We start from the raw sequence: 17,231 nt of genomic DNA, 5'->3' as shown, positions 1-17,231 counted from the left end.
GTTATATCTTCTTGGTGAATTGACCCTTTTTTTAGTATATAGTGTCCTTCTTTGTCTCTTATGTTGTCTTTACATTTAAAGTCTATTTTGTCCAATATTAGTATTGCTACTCCTGCTTTCTTGTGGTTATAACTTGTGTGGAAAATCTTTTTCCATCCTTTCACTTTCAATCTATTTGTATCCTTGTGTTTAAGATGAGTGCCTTGTAAGCAGCATATAATTGGATTATGTTTCTTAATCCATTCTGCCAATCTGTATCTTTTAATTGGTAAATTTAGTCCATTAACGTTCAAAGTTATTATTGAAAATTTGTTTCTTGATTCCACCATCTTATCTTTTTTATTCTGTTTGTCAGATCTATATATGCTTTTCCCTCTTTCTCTTTGTATCCTTTAAATTACCCTTAGTGGTACTCTTCAATTCTGTGCCTACCTCCAGACCTCCCTCTCCTGTCTGTTTTTTTCAGCTGGCAGAACTCCTTTTAGTATTTCTTGTAGCACCAGTCTCTTGTTGACAAATTCTTTCAGGACTTCTTTGTCTGTGAAAACTCTAACCTCTCCATCAATTTTGAAGGACAATTTGGCTGGGTACAGAATTCTTGGCTGGAAGTCCTTCTCTTTCAGGATCTTGACTATATCATACCACTGCCTTCTCTCCTCCAGAGTGCTAGTTGAGTAGTCTGAACTCAGTCTTATTTGATTTCTGTTGTATGTAGGAGATTGTTTTTCTCTTGCCACTTTCAGGATTTTCTGCTTCTCTTCAACATTTGACAGACTGATTACTATGTGCCTTTGGGAAGGCCTATTTGGATTTATTCTGGTTGGAGTATTTGGGCTTCTTTCACTTGAATGTTCATGTCCTTTATGAGGGTTGGGAAGTTTCCCCCATTATATCCTCAACTACTCTTCCTAGCCCTTTACTCCTCTCTTCTCCTTCTGGGACACCAGTGATTCTTATATTTGTGCATTTTGTTTTATCTATCATTCCCCTGAGTTCCCATTCAATTTTTTCCATCTTTTTTGTCATTTGCTGTTTTGAGTCTTCGAAGTCAATTATCCTGTCCTCTATATCACTTATTCTTTCATCTGTCTCTTCATATCTGGTGTTGCATGCCTCTAATATGTTCTTCATTTGGTCAACAGAGTTTTTAATCTTTGTGATTTCCACTATTTTTCTATTTATTCTTTCAAATTCCTCTTTGTGTTCATCTACTGTCTTCTTGATCTCCTTTATGTCATATGCTATCCCACTTATTTTATTAAGTAGAGTTGTACAACATCTTTGATAATTTGTTCCAGCATCTGTGTCTCCTCTGGTATTTTAATTTGGTCATTAGGCAGGGCTACATCTGTCTGCATTGTGATATGCTTAATGATCTTCTGCTATCTTTGTGGCATGTAAATATCTTGATTGATTTACTTTGGGAGTTGATTTCTTTCAGTAGTCTAAGGACTTGTGTTTGCGGGATGGTTGTACAGCAGGGCATGGGGTAAACACTCAGTATGGTAATTTGTTTCAGGGCAGGTATGGGCACAGGTTGGGTATGTTACACTTGTGAATATGGGCACCCAGAGGTCAGGGAGGATGCAGCTGTGCAGGTGCACTGGTCTGGGGGGCATAACTCTGGTATGCGCTGGTCTAAGGCATGGGGTCCTTCATGTGCATGCATAGATCTGTGGCAGCAGGTCGGCATTACACCTTTGTGGATTAGGGCAGATGTGACCTGGCTGTGCAGATTGGCACTTTCTCAGAGCTGGGAAGTGTGGCTGAAGGCCATGCACATGTGTGGTTCTAGAACTGCTGTAATGTGTGGTTCCCAGAGCTGAATGATATGATTGGGGGCCTGTGCACATTCTTGGGCCTGGGAGTGCCATAAAGGGCTGTGCTGAGCTCAGGGAGGGTGGGGTGAGGCTGTGCAACACTATGGATGGGGGTTGGGGGTAGCCTAAGGTATGGAAGTCAGTGCCCAAAACCTTTATGTGCTGGTAACAGCCTGCAGGGAACAGGGAGGGGGAAGTAGTGCTTGGGAGGGGTACAGGAGAGGTGGGTTGGGCTGCACTTGGGGTGGGGGTGTGGGGCAGGTACATGCACTGGGGGCTGGTGGGAGTGGGGGTGCCTGGATCATGGGGAATGGGAGTCAGACTTCAGGTACATGGGGTATGCAGTGAGTCACCAGTCATGGGGCTGCGCTGGTGAGGGTAGTGCGCCCAAGGAACGCGACCTGGCTTACTTCCTAGTCCTGTGTTCCTGTTCATGTACTCCCACAGGCTCTGCGGCTCCACGCCAGGCTCCAGCTTTCTGCCTCTCAGTTCCTCAGGCTCTGCAGCCAGGGCTGTTGCATGTGGTGCAGAAGGCTCTCCCAGGTCAGCTACACTCTGGAATCACCACCTCAGTAGCCCTTCTGTCCCTTCTCTAACTTTTCCATGGAGCAGGGCTGGTCTCATCCTACTTTAATCAGCCATCTTCCCAGAAGTCCTCTTGTAGTTTTCTGTGTATAGGTGTTTTGTGTCCTTTGTTAAATTTATTCCTAAATATTTCATTCTTTCGGTTGCTATTGTAAATGGATTTCTTTTCTTGATTTCCTCCTCAGATTGCTCATTACTAGTGTATAGAAACACTACTGATCTTGTACCTTGCCACTTTGGCCATAGTAGCTTTGCTGTGGAATTTTATTTTATTTTTTTTGCATGGGCAGGCACTGGGAATTGAACCTGGGATTCCAGCATGACAGGTGAGAACTCTGCCTGCTGAGTCACTGTGGCCCACTCTGCTGTGGATTTTGACATATGTAGTCATGTCATCTACAAACAGTTTGAGTTTTACTTCTTCTTTTCCAGCTTGGGTGCCTTTTATTTCTTTTTCTTGTCTAGTTGCTTCAGCTAGAATTTCCAGCACAATGTTGAATAATAACAATGGTGACAGTGAGCCACCTTGTCTTGTTCCTGATCTTAGAGGGGGAGTGCTCACCCTTTCTCCATTGAATATGTGAGCTGTGGATTTTTCATATATTCCCTTTATCATGGTGATAATAAAAATTCCCTTCTATTCCTATCCTTTGAAGTATTTTTGTCAAGAACGGATGTTGAATTTTCTCAAATGCATTTTCTGCACAATGATCACGTGGTCTTTCTGCTTTAATTTATTAATTTGGTGTATTACATTAATTGATTTTTTGTGTTGAACTAGCCTTGCACACCTGGAATAAATCCCACTTGGGCACAGTGTACAGTTCCCTTAATGTGCTGCTGGATTCAGTTTGCAAGTATTTTGTTGAGGGTTTTTGCATCTATATTAATTAAAGAGAGATAACTTTATTTTCTTGTAGTATCTCTTTGTCTGGCTTTGGTATTAGGGTGATACTGGCTTCGTGGAATGAGTTAGGTAGCTTTCCCTCCTCTTTAATTTTTTTGAAGAGTGTGAGAAGGATTGGGACTAACTCTTGAATGTTTGGTAGAATTCACGTGTGAAGCCACTCTACCCTGGACTTTTCTTTTGGGGGAACTTCTTCATGACTGAGTCAATCTCTTTACTCATGATTGCTTTGCTGATGTTGCTTATTTTCTCTTTAGTTGTTCATGCTTTTCTAGGGAGTTGCCCATTTCAACTACGTTGGCTAGTTTATTAGCATATAGCACTCATAGTGTCCTCTCATTATCTCTTTTATTTCTGCAAGGTTAGTAGTTATATCCTTTCTCTCATTTCTGATTTTACTTATTTGCATTTTATTTTGTCAGCTTAGCCAAGGGTCCATCAATTTTATTGATTTTCTCAAAGAACCAACTTCTGGTTTTGTTGATTTTCTTTACTGTTTTCATGTCCTCAATTTCATTTATTTCTCTTCTAATCTTCATTATTTCTTTTCTTCTGCTTGCTTTGGGGTTAATTAGCTGTTCCTTTCTCTAGTTCTTCTGGGTGAACAGTTAATTTGCTCTATTTTTGCTGTTTTCATTTTCATTTGCCTTGAGATATTTACTGATTTCTTTTGTAATTTCTTCCTCGACCCACTGGTTGTTTAAGAGTGTGTTGTTTAGCCTCCATGTATTTGTGGATTTTCTGGTCTTCCACCTGTTGTTGATTTCCAACTTCATTCCATTATGAGCTGAGAAAATGTTTTGTATAATTTCAATCTTTTAAAATTTATTAAGCCTTGCTTTATGACTGAACATATGGTCTACCCTTGAAAGTGATCCATGATCACTTAAGAAAAATGTGCATCCTGCTGTTGTGGGATGAAATTTTCTGTAAATGTTGGTTAAGTCTACTCCATTTATTGTATTATTCAAAATCTCTGCTTCCTTATTGATCCGTTGTCTACATTCTATCCAATGATTAAGGCGGTGTATTGAAGTCTCAAACTTTTATTGTAGAGGTGTTTACTTCAGTACTGTCAGTTTTTGCCTCATGTATTTTGGGGCACTCTGGCTCAGTGCATAAATATTTATGATTGTTATATCTTCTTGATGAATTGTTCCTTTTATTAACACAAAGCATCCTTCTTTGTCTCTTTCAATTGTTCTACATTTGAAGTCTAATTTATCAGATATTATTATAGCTACTCCCAGTGTTTTTCTGGTTGTTGTTTGTATGAAATATTTTTTCCAATCTTTCACATTTATTCTGTTTTTGTCCTTGAGTCTAAAGCGAGTCTATAGTAATCAGCTTATAGATGGGTCCTGTTTTTTAATCCATTTTGCCAGTTTATGTCTTTTGACTGGGGAGTTTAATCCATTAGCATGTTATGTTATTACTGTAAAAGCAGTATTTTCTTTCTTCATTTTGTCTTTTGGATTTTTATATGCCATTTCTATTTTTTTTTCTCATTTTACCTTTACTGATAGACTTCATTTCTGTGCTGTTCTTCAGACCTCTCTCTCCTGACTTTTCCTATCTGCCTATAGTGCTCCCTTTAGTATTTCTTATAGAGCTAATCTGTTAGTCACAAACTCTCAGTCACTGTCTGAAAATATTTTAAACTCACCGTCATTTTTGAAGGAGAGTTTTGCCAGGTGTAGAATTCTTGGTTGGCAGTTTTACTCTTTCAAAATCTTAAATATATCACTGCCATCTTGCCTCCATGGTTTCTGCTGAGAAATCTGCACATAGTCTTATTGAGCTTTCCTTAAATGTGATGGATTACTTTTCTCTTGTTGCTTTCAGAATTCTCTCTTTGTGTTTGATATTTGGCAATCTGATTAGTAAATGTCTTGGAGTAGGTCTTTTTGGATCTATTCTGTTTGGGTACACTGCACTTCTTGGATCTGTAATTTAATGTCTTTCATAAGAGATGAGGAATTTTCAGTGATGATTTCCTCTATTAGCCTTTCTGCCCCCTTTCCCTTCTCTTCTCCTTCTGGGAACCACAACATGAATATTTGTGTGCTTCATGTTGTCATTCAATTCCCTGAGACCCTGCTCATATTTCTCCATTCTTTCCCCATCTGTTCATTTGTGTATAGGATTTCAGGTGTTCTGTCCTCTAGTTCACTAATCCTTTCTTCTGCCTTTCAAATCTGCTATTATAGGTCTCCACCATATAGTGCCTTTCATTCCTATAAGTTCTGCCATTTGGTTTTTCAAGCTTCCGAGTTCTTCTTTATGTTCATCCAGTGTCTTATTTTATCTTTCATCTCTTTTTTCATATCTTCCCCCAACTCGTTGATTTGATTTTTGATGTGATTTTGCATGTCTGTTCAAATACCCTGAATTAGTTGTTTCAACTCCTGTGTCTTGTTTAAAATGTTAGTTTGTTCCTTTGAATGACTCATTATTTTTGCTGGTGCCTAGGTATCTGATCGCCTTGATTAATTCATTCTGGAGGTCATTTTCACTATTTTACCTAGAATTTTCTTTTTGGTGGGCTTTGTTTTCAATCATTCTTTGGCATTCAGTTCAACTAATTCTAGCATAGCTTCTGTTTAACTGATCAGAATTTTTCAGCTCTTGTTTTTCTTGTTCTTGCCCTGTCTACATGAAAACCTTTTTTTTTTTAGGAGGGTCTTCTCAGATATGATTGACCCCAGTCAGATTTTCCCAGACCAGAAAGACCCTTTAATGCAAGGTGTAATCAGTATCAAGTTTCCTTGAGGGTGAGACCCAGCAGGTTGTCAGACTTTTCTATGAAGCCTCTAGACTTTGTGCTTTTCCTGTCATTTCCAGCACGTGGTACTTGTTGGCCTGCAGCTTCCCACTGGCATAAAGTGGCGTGGAGCCTTTACTTTGCAGCAAGGCTCTCTGCCAGGGCTGTAGTTGAGACAGAGGCTGAAGTAGAATGCAGGTGTAGGTTGCTTCTGATGCCCTATCTCTGCCCTTTTCTGGGGATTGATACACCCTTTAGGGAATTACCTCCCCCACATGGCTCATTAGTTTGTCTCTCAGGCCTATCTTAACTCAACCCTTGCCTGGGTCCTGCTGACAATTGAGAATTCCTGGGGCTTTCTCTAGTGAGCTACTTGGAATAGTTTTAAATAAAATGAAAAGAAAAGAAAAGAAATGAAATAAAATTCCCTTTTCAGAATCAGTCCTCTGGCCCCCAAAGTTCTACTACTATGAGCTTGGCCAACTCCAAAATGCTCCGTCTTTATTCTATTTTACTCTACTTCACTTTTTTATTTATTTATTTATTTCTGTTAGTCCTGCCTCCTCTCTGCTGGGATTAAAGCCATAATTGGAGCTTGATTGATCTACCTTCCCCTGCTCCAATAGAAATCACTTGCAGATATACTCTTTAGGGAATTGTCTCCACTCACCTGACTAGTTATTTTGTCTCTCAGACAAACAAAGGCTTTTCAGAGCCAGGCCCCATCCCCTGGCGTTTGCCAATCAAGAGCCAGAGTTGGTACAGGGCTCTATGTGCCCCTTTTCTGGGGGCCTAGCCCTTTTCCAATATTTTGTGCTCTTCCAATTCAAAAAGCCTCCGGTTTGTTTTTTGTTTGTTTGTTTTTGCTTTTTTTTGTTTTTTCTGTCAGCCCTGCCTCCTTTGCTGGGGTGAAAACTCCTTTAGTGCTTACTCTAGGTTTATCTGTGTTGGGCGTTGTTTTCAGCAGTCTGCATTTGTTAATTAATTTGGCAATTGGAGCATGGTTGAGCTACCTTCCTTTCTCCTAGTATAATCTTCTTTTTCCCTCAGGGAACCAGTCTCCTTAGCAGCACCTAAGGCAAAAAGGCAAAGCAGTGGACTGGTTGATAAATTAGCCCTGCTATGCTGGCTCAGCTGCCTTCCATTCAGGGTAGGGCTAGGGCACTGGAAAATCAGGACCTTGAGCATTATGGGGCATTTGCTGCTATTGATACAATTGCTTTCTGGTCCCCATTTGGTTCCTTATGACCATTGCCAACTGGTTACCACCTGAAGGGTAGGGGAATGAGTAATTGGTTATCCTGTTCTCCAACGAGCAGTGCCTTGGTGGGTGACCTTTGGAAGCAATGTGGAGGTCAAGGTTCTTGGTGGGTGTGAGGATAGGCTTTGGCATAATTTCGTTTATCATGTTCTGTCATGGTTAGGGACACATGTCAACTTGGCCAAGTTGTGGTACCTGTTTATCTGATTGGGCAAGCACTGGCCTGTCTGTTGCAATGAGGACATTTCATAGGATTAGGTCATGATCACGTCAGCTGCATCCACAGCTGATTCCATTTGTAATCAGCCAAAGGGGAGTGTCTTCTGCAATTAGTGATGCTAAATCTAATCATGGGAAGCCTTTTAAGGAGGACTCAGAGGAGACAGGTTCCATTCCTGCTTTGGCTGGTGAGCCTCTCCTGTGGAGTTCATCCAGGCCATCCATCGGAGTCGTCAGCTTCGCAGCCTGCCCTGTGGATTTTGGACTCTGCATTCCTGCGGTCACATGAGACACTTTTATAAATTTTATGTTTGCAAGTGTTCCCTGTTGATTCTGTTTCTCTAGAGAACCCTAACTAATACATCTTGGTACCAGGAGTGATTCTTAAGAAACGGAATCTTAAAAATGAGTTTTTATAAATGGTTTTCTACTTTGACTGGACTCAGAGACATGAAGGACTCTGATTCCCATAATCAGAATGACACTCCCAATCCATGAAGTGAGTTGGCAAAGGAGATAGTCAAAATATCATCATTCGATTCTCCTAATGCTTCGCTTGTATGAAGCCAGACTTTGGGGGATAATGTTTTTGACACCTTTACAGAGTTTTGTAGAAATAAGAGTTATAGAGATGTTGGTTGGTTGTTGTTAGATACACTGTCTACATTAAGGGGTGAAAGGGATGAGTTTAAGGCTTCAAACAAGAAGCTTAAGCGCCGTCTGAAAGATGTAGACATTTCTATGAGTATCCTGAAGGAAAATCTTATTTCCTGTAGCCGTAGACTTGAGATCTCTGAAAATCAGACTCAGAATCTTATTGTTAGAGTAGCAACTTTACAACATAAACTGAAATCTCAGTCTTGCATGGTGTCTGCCGTTAAAGTGAGGGCATTGATTGGAAAGGAGTGGGACCCTGAAACATGGGATGGTGACATATGGATTGATAATGATGTTGGGGGCGAGGTTGAAACCCTAGGCCATGCTGAGTCTTCTCTAGATAACCCTGTAATAGTCTGCCCTGAGGACATAGCTGCCCCACCTCCAGCCTGCCTTGAGGAATTGGCCACCCAACCTCCTCCTGAAGGGATTAGCCCTAGAGTGATTAATCCTGTTTCACCAGATGAAACTGCAAATGAAGGCCCTGAAGCAAATGGCTTGGAAGATATTTCTAATTCTTTTCATGACCCACCCCCACCACCCCTCATTTCTTCTAGACCTATAACTAGACTAAAGTCCCAACAGGCCCTTAAAGGTGAGGTACAAAGTATCACACATGAGGAGGTACGTTATACTCCAAAAGAACTGTGTGAGTTTTCCAATTTATATAGACAGAAATCCGGGGAATATGTGTGGCAATGGATTTTAGGAGTGTGGGATAATGGTGGGAGGAATATAAGGCTGGATCAGGCTGAATTTATTGATATGGGCCCACTAAGCAGAGATTCTGCATTCAATGTTATAGCTAGAGCAGTTAGAAAAGGTGTTAACAGCTTGTTTGGGTGGTTGGTTGAAACATGGATCAAAAGGTGGCCAACATTACCTGAGGTTGAAATGCCAGAACTGCCCTGGTATAATGTAGATGAGGGGATCCAGAGGCTTAGAGAGATTGGGATGTTAGAGTGGATTTATCATGCAAAGCCTGCTCTTACAGCCCAGGAATGTCCAGAGGCTGCACCTTTTACCAGAACAGTGAGAAATAAATTTGTGAGACTAGCACCATCATCCCTCAAGAGCTCTGTGGTTGCACTTCTCTGTAGGTCAGATATTACTGTAGGAACTGCTGTCACTGAGCTGGAATCCTTAAACACAATGGGGATGACAGGATCCCGAGTTGGCAGAAGCCAGGTGGCAGCACTTAATCACCAAAGACAGGGTAGATGCGGCTATTATAATAGACAGCAAACTCAAAGAAGGTGTCAAAATTATATGACACGCAGAGATTTGTGGCATTGGCTAGTAAATCATGGGGTACCTAGAAATACAATAGAAGGGCAGTCTACTAAATTCTTGTTGGAGCTGTATAAACAAAAGAGTTCTAGGTCAAGGGAACAGAAGTCTAACCTGAATTACAAAAATACAGAGTCACGGCCCCTTAATCAATTTCCAGACTTGAAACAGTTTACAGACCCTGAGCCCCTTGAATGAAGGGGACGCCAGGTCCCTATTGGGGAGAAACCTGTTACACTGCCACAAATTTATACTGTTAATCTTCCTCTAAGTCTTCCCCAAGGAGACCGGTGGCCTTTTACCAGGGTAACTGTGCATTGGGGAAAAGGAAATGATCAGATATTTTGGGGATTATTAGACACTGGTTCAGAAGTGACATTAATTCCAGGGGACCCAAAACGTCACTCTGGACCACCAGTCAGAGTGGGGACTTATGGAGGCCAGGTGATCAATGGAGTTTTAGCTCAGGTCCGTCTCACAGTGGGTCCAGTGGGCCCCCAGACCCATCCTGTATTTATTTCCCCAGTTCTGGAATGTATAATTGGCATAGACATACTGAGCAACTGGCAGAATCCCCACGTTGGTTCTCTAACTCATGCAGTGAGGGCTATTATGGTGGGAAAGGCCAAGTGGAAGCCATTAGAACTGCCCCTACCAAGCAAAATTGTAAATCAGAAGCAATACCGTATTCCTGGAGGGATTGCAGAGATTACTGCCACTCATAAGGCCTTGAAAGATGCAGGGGTGGTGATTCCCACCACATCCCCATTCAACTCTCCTATTTGGCATGTGCAGAAAACAGATGGGTCTTGGAGAATGACAGCGGATTATGGTAAATTCAACCAGGTGGTAACTCCATTTGCAGCTGCTATTCCAGATGTAGTATCATTGCTTGAGCAAATCAATACATCCCCTGGTACCTGGTATGCAGCTATTGATCTGAAAAATGCTTTTTTCTCAATAGCTATTAGTAAGGACCACCAGAAACAGTTTGCTTTCAGCTGGCAAGGTCAGCAATATACTTTCACTGTCCTACCTCGGGGGTATATCAACTCTCCAGCCCTATGTCATAATCTTGTTCGCAGAGAACTTGATTGTTTCTGCCTCCCACAAGACATCACACTGGTCCATTATATTGATGATATCATGTTGATTGGACCTAGTGAGCAAGAAGTAGCAACTACTCTAGATTTACTGGTAAGGCATTTGCGTATCAGAGGATGGGAGCTAAATCCAACAAAAATACAGGGGACTTCTACCTCAGTAAAATTTCTAGGTGTCCAGTGCTGTGGGGCATGTCGAGATGTTCCTTCTAAGGTGAAGGATAAGTTGCTGCATCTGGCCCCTCCCACAACCAAAAAAGAGGCACAACGCCTAGTTGGTCTTTTTGGATTTTGGCAACAACATATTCCTCATTTGGGTGTGCTACTCCAGCCCATTTATCGAGTGACTAGAAAAGCTGCTAATTTTGAGTGGGGACCTGAACAAGAAGAGGCTCTGCGACAGGTCCAGGCTGCTGTGCAAGCTGCTCTGCCACTTGGGCCGTATGATCCAGCAGATCCAATGGTGCTGGAAGTGTCAGTGGCAAATAGAGATGCTGTTTGGAGCCTTTGGTAGGCCCCTATAGGAGAATCACAATGCAGACGCTTAGAATTTTGGAGCAAAGCCTTACCATCTGCTGCAGATAACTACTCTCCTTTTGAGAAACAGCTTTTGGCCTGCTACTGGGCCTTAGTAGAGACTGAACGCTTGACCATGGGCCACCAAGTTACCATGAGACCTGAGTTGCCTATCATGAGTTGGGTGTTGTCTGACCCACCAAGCCATAAAGTTGGGCGTGCACAGCAGCACTCTATTGTAAAATGGAAATGGTATATACGAGATAGAGCCAGAGCAGGCCCTGAAGGCACAAGTAAGTTACATGAAGAAGTGGCACAAATGCCCATGGTTTCCACTCCTGCTGCCACATTACCTTCTCTTTCCCAGACCAGAGCTATGGCCTCTTGGGGAGTTCCTTACAGTGAATTGACTGAGGAAGAGAAAACTCGGGCCTGGTTTATAGATGGTTCAGCACAATATGCAGGTACCACCCAAAAGTGGACAGCTGCAGCATTACAACCCCTTTCTGGGGTGTCCTTGAAGGACAGTGGTGAGGGGAAATCCTCCCAGTGGGCAGAACTTCGAGCAGTGCACCTGGTTGTTCATTTTGCTTGGAAGGAAAACTGGCCAGAGGTGCGTTTGTATACTGACTCATGGGCTGTTGCTAATGGTTTGGCTGGATGGTCAGGGACTTGGAAAGACCATAATTGGAAAATTGGTGACAAAGAGGTCTGGGGAAGAGGTATGTGGATAGACCTTTCTGAGTGGGCTAAAAACATGAAGATATTTGTGTCCCATGTGAATGCACACCAGAGGGTGACTTCAGCAGAGGAAGATTTTAATAATCAAGTGGATAAGATGACCCGTTCTGTGGATACCAGTCAGCCTCTTTTCCCAGCAACTCCTGTTATTGCCCAAAGGGCTCATGAACAAAGTGGTCATGGTGGTAGGGATGGAGGTTATGCATGGGCTCAGCAACATGGACTTCCACTCACCAAGGCTGACCTGGCTACAGCCACTGCTGAGTGCCCAGTCTGCCAGCAGCAGAGATCCACACTCAGCCCCCGATATGGCACCATTCCCCGAGGTGACCAGCCAGCTACATGGTGGCAGGTTGATTACATTGGACCACTTCCTTCATGGAAGGGGCAGTGATTTGTTCTAACTGGAATAGACACATACTCTGGATATGGGTTTGCTTTCCCTGCACACAGTGCTTCTGCCAAAACTACCATCCGTGGGCTTACAGAATGCCTTATCCATCGTCATGGTATTCCACATAGCATTGCTTCGGATCAAGGAACACACTTCACAGCAAATGAAGTGCAGGAATGGGCACATGCTCATGGAATTCTCTGGTCTTACCATGTTCCCCATCATCCATAAGCAGCTGGATTGATAGAACGGTGGAATGGCCTTTTGAAAACTCAATTACGGTGCCAACTAGGTGGCAAACACTTGAAAGGCTGGGGTAATGTTCTCCAGGAAGCTGTGTATGCTCTGAATCAGCATCTGCTGTATGGTGCTGTTTCTCCCATAGCCAGGATCTATGGGTCCAGGAACCAAGGGGTGGAAATGGGTGTGGTACCACTCACTATTACCCCTAGTGATCCACTAGGAAAATTTTTGCTTCCTGTCCCTGCTACCCTGAGTTCTGCTGGTCTACAGGTTTTAGTTCCAAAACGGGGTGTGCTTCCTCCAGGAGAAACAACAGTGATACCACTGAACTGGAAGTTAAGATTGCCACCTGGTCACTTTGGGCTACTTATGCCTCTGGATCAACAAGCCAAGAAGGGGATTACATTATTGTCTGGGGTAACTGACCCTGACTATCAGAAGGAAGTAGGACTGCAACTACATAATGGAGGTAAAGAAGAGTTTTCTTGGAATATAGGAGATCCCCTAGGGCATCTATTAGTACTACCATGCCCTGTGATTAAAATCAATGGAAAACTGCAACACAATCCAGGCAGGACCACTAATGGCTCTGAAACTTCAGGAATGAAGGTTTGGGTCACCCCACCAGGCAAAGAACCACGGCCAGCTGAAGTGCTTGCTGAGGGGAAAGGGAACATGGAATGGGTAGTGGAAGAAGGAAGTGATAAATATGAACTTCGACCACGTGATCAGTTACAGAAGCGAGGACTGTAATGCTGTATTGTTCATGTTATACTATTTAAGTTGTAAGATATCAGGTTTAAGAATTATTGTTGCCCAAGGATTTGCACCCTATTCTGGAGAGATTTAATGTGTTTCCGGTTATATGCAGGACAGTTGAGTATTGTCAGGTAAAAGAAAAAAATGTGTGCTTATTTGTTTTTATTTGGAAATTAAGTATGGTTTAAGGTGATATATATATAGATGCCAAGTTGACAAGGGATGGATTGTCATGGTTAGTGTCACTTGGCCAAATTGTGGTACCTGTTTATCTGATTGGGCAAGCGCTGGCCTGTCTGTTGCAATGAGGACATTTCATAGGATTAGGTCATGATCACGTCAGCTGCATCCACAGCTGATTCCATTTGTAATCAGCCAAAGGGGAGTGTCTTCTGCAATTAGTGATGCTAAATCTAATCATGGGAAGCCTTTTAAGGAGGACTCAGAGGAGACAGGTTCCATTCCTGCTTTGGCTGGTGAGCCTCTCCTGTGGAGTTCATCCAGGCCATCCATCGGAGTTGTCAGCTTCGCAGCCTGCCCTATGGATTTTGGACTCTGCGTTCCTGTGGTCCCGTGAGACACTTTTATAAATTTTATATTTGCAAGTGTTCCCTGTTGATTCTGTTTCTCTAGAGAATCCTAACTAATACATGTTCCTACTACAGCTAGAAATTCTGAGCATAGACACTATGAAGGGAAGACATGAGAAATATTCTTTTTTGTCTTTTATGGAGAGGCCAATTGGAAAATCAGTGAATTGGACTAGTAATGACCTGCGATTCCTGTAACCACTTAGTGAAATCCCTGGGGGCAGGACCTGACACCTGTAGGTAGCTCTGGCTCAGTGAAGGTGGAACCAAGATCAAATGAAGATGAGGCTTCTAACTAGACCCAGCCTTGGAAACTGTGAAGCAAGTATGCCGATCTTTACTGTCTTCCCTCTCCAAGTGCTTTGCCATCCTTTGGCTCTACCCTTCAACTCTACTCTTCTTTCCCTACCCTACTCTTTATCTAAACACCAAGCACCATCTTTTGAGGTGCTCTTTTGTGTCCCAGCAACCCACCCCATCAAAACTGACCCAACCTGAGGGTTTCCTGTTGGGGAACAAAAGGCCATGATGGACTAGACCCACCCATCTGAGTGGATTCACTGCCTGGGTTTTCTGCCCTCTTTTAAAAGCCCCTGCATTGACATCTCTGTGTAGGCATCTCTGAGTTCTGACTCTCATCCTCCCTCCACTTTGGCTCTTCCACATTCTGTTCTCCCCAAACTTTACCTTCCCTGCCTGGAATCTTCAGATTCAAACTAGTTGGATGGTCTTCCTAAGTTTTGTTTTGGTCTTTACCCCACTTTCCATGGGCTTTTTACCAAAGCACCTCTTGGTTTCTACCCAACGTCCTAGAAGCTGCCCAAGATGAATAGCTCCTGGCACCACTGAATCCAGTAGAGCCCATTTCCATCAGCCGCACGAGCCTGCCTGTCCTCGAACAAAGCGTGGATTTTGCCTGGTACCCAAAGCAGCCATCTCCAGGTCCAGCAGGGGAAGCTGCTCAGGAATAGGACAGCAGGTTTGCTGGCTCTTTCCTTCCGTGAAGATGTGGCAGGTGGAGAGGCAGGTCCTAAAGGGAGGGCAGATAAGGAACCAACACCTGAGATCAAAGAATATCTGACATATTCTCTGACTCTTTCCAGGGAAGAAAGCAGTTTCCTACCCATAGTCTCTATGTTCATACCAAAGCCCTGTGGGAGGGACAATATTGTTAGCCCTATAGGGAAGAGTGTGACACACAAAAGAGCATTTGCTTTGAAGCCCAGCAGTGCAGTTAGAATTTGGCCCAGCTAGTCACCAGCTGAGCAAAGTTGGTCAGTTATTAAACCTCTTTAAGACTAATTTTATTCGTTGTGTAAAATGGGGGAAATGCTTCTTCATGGGATTAAGAAGATCAGATCATATATTATATTAATACTCCCTAAAAGAGTGTATGGTCCATTAGATAACTACTATATTTCATATAAAAAAAAGCCTGACTCTTTAAGAGGTAAAGTCACTCATCCAAGGTCACATAGTTAGATGGCAGCTAAACTGGAACGCAAACCCTTGTATACTGATGTCTCATATTTTGAGAGGGGGAGAGAGGGAGGGAGAGAGAGAAAGGAAGGAAGGAAGGAAAGAAAGAGTTAAGAAAAGGAGAAAGACAGTAATAAAATAAGAAAATGCAAAAAAGAATATAAAAAATCAAAAAAGAAATTAAAAATAAGAAAGAAAGGCAATAGTAAATAACAAAGACACATGGGTTTTCAATTCCTGGACAAACCAGTGAACACTGAGAAGATTACCCTGTAGGACTCAAGTCACAGGTCTAGGGGATCTTGTCCTTTATGAGCCCTGCGCTGGGCCAGCAGTTTGACTTTAGCCTCACATTTATCTTCATGGATGTCCTATGAGTTTGGGACTATTCTTCCCACTTCCTGTGTTTGACCCTGGACTTAAATCAGGTTTCTTTGGTATTGGTGCTGTTTTCCTTCCTGTTGGGGCCCCAGTGCCTGTGCTCCAGGTCCCAGCACTTCCCCTGACCCAGGGCTCGGCCTCTCCTGCCCTTGCTCGGCCTCTCCTGCCCTTGCTCTCAACTTGATCTTCAGCCCTTCGGTCACTGGCCCTCCCACCCATTAGTTTCCAAAGACGTTTGAGTCATCTTTTAAGGTCCTGCCTTGACCCTGTGTCCTCTCCACCCGTGGCTCCGATTGTCCCCTCCCTTCACAGCCAACCTTGTAGCACATGCTGCCTCTAGTCTCTGTGTCCCCTCACTTCTCACCCAGTCCTCAGTTTCCTTTTGCCACAGTCACCAAGACCTCTCTGTGGCTCAAAGCAGCAGACACTTCACTTTGCATTTCCCTTGACCCCTCTGCAGCTTTTGACAGTGCTGCCACCTTTCTCTTTGAAAACGCCTTCTTCCCTTGCATGCCCTTCCTCCTACTCCTTGACACCCGCTCAGCCTTCTGTGCAGGCTGTTGGCCCTCTCTCCTTGAGGCGCAGTCCCTACCCTCTCTGCTGCTGCTGCTGCTATGCTTTTCCCAGGTGGACTCCTTTCTCCTACAACTTCATTTCCCATCTGGCTGCTACTGCTTCTAAACTTGCATCACCAGTTGAGCTCACTCCCAAGTACCACATTCACACTTTGACTAGATTTTGCATACATCCAAAGGAAGGTCATGTAGACACCCAAACCTCAATACATCCAGAAGTGAATTTGCAATGTACTCTGAAAGCCCCAAAGTGCTTTTCTCCTAGTGTTTCCTCACTCACTCAATGTCCCCATCCAGGGGCCTAAACCAAGAACTTACCATCATCTGTGTCTCTGAGGAATTTGGGAGACAAATACATTTGGAGATGGAGGGCAGGAAAATCAATGCTTCTGTGTGATATATGTTAAGCATAGAGATGACTCTGCCAGTGGGACCAGAATATGTAAAATCAGTCAGCCAATCTTCTCTCTGGAGAGCTCTCTCAATGCTCTGGTCAGATCTACTCACCATTTTCTGTGGCAATCTCAGCTACCTCCTGGTGACAATTCCTATTTTTTGTCTCTATTTCTGCACTAGTCTGGACTCCTTTTGTTACATTTCAACTCGATGAGCTGAACACAAAAGAAAATATATTGGCTAGCTACCCATGAAGCTTGTGAGTAGGTGCGTATTTCAGTTTTAGGCATGGCAGGATCCAATTTTCTCTGTGTCTCTTGTCTTTGTCTCTCTCTCTCTGACTCAATTCTCAAGTTTGCTTTCTTCCATGCTCAGGCAGGCATTTACATAGCTTGTCATCCTAAAATTAGTCCCAGGAGGATTCTAATCAACATGGGGCACGTGAGTCATGGTGCCCTTGGGGCTGGACGCTCACTGACGGCATCTGGACCCGTGTCTGCTCCAGGAGCTGCTGGGAGAGAAATAAAGTCATCTCTGCCTCAAACCATGTG

The 17,231-nt window shown here is 43.2% G+C and overlaps 1 long non-coding RNA gene across 4 annotated transcripts in view; it reads left to right on the top strand.

The window, feature by feature from the left end:
* LOC143689024 (uncharacterized) overlaps positions 1-17,231 on the top strand; it is a 55,826-nt gene that overhangs the window by 16,389 nt on the left and 22,206 nt on the right. Inside the window, exon 4 of one of the 4 annotated variants that reach the window (XR_013178474.1) lies at positions 13,994-14,167. The exons of the other annotated variants lie outside the window; for them this stretch is intronic. This is a non-coding gene — a long non-coding RNA (uncharacterized LOC143689024). Of the gene's footprint in view, positions 1-13,993; positions 14,168-17,231 lie in introns of those variants that run through there. 4 annotated transcript variants of the gene reach the window in all.

Source organism: Tamandua tetradactyla, chromosome 6 (assembly GCF_023851605.1).
Source record: "Tamandua tetradactyla isolate mTamTet1 chromosome 6, mTamTet1.pri, whole genome shotgun sequence".
Lineage (NCBI taxonomy): Eukaryota > Metazoa > Chordata > Mammalia > Pilosa > Myrmecophagidae > Tamandua > Tamandua tetradactyla.
Note: the sequence above shows the minus strand (reverse complement) of the source record. Positions and strands in the feature narration are given on the sequence as shown.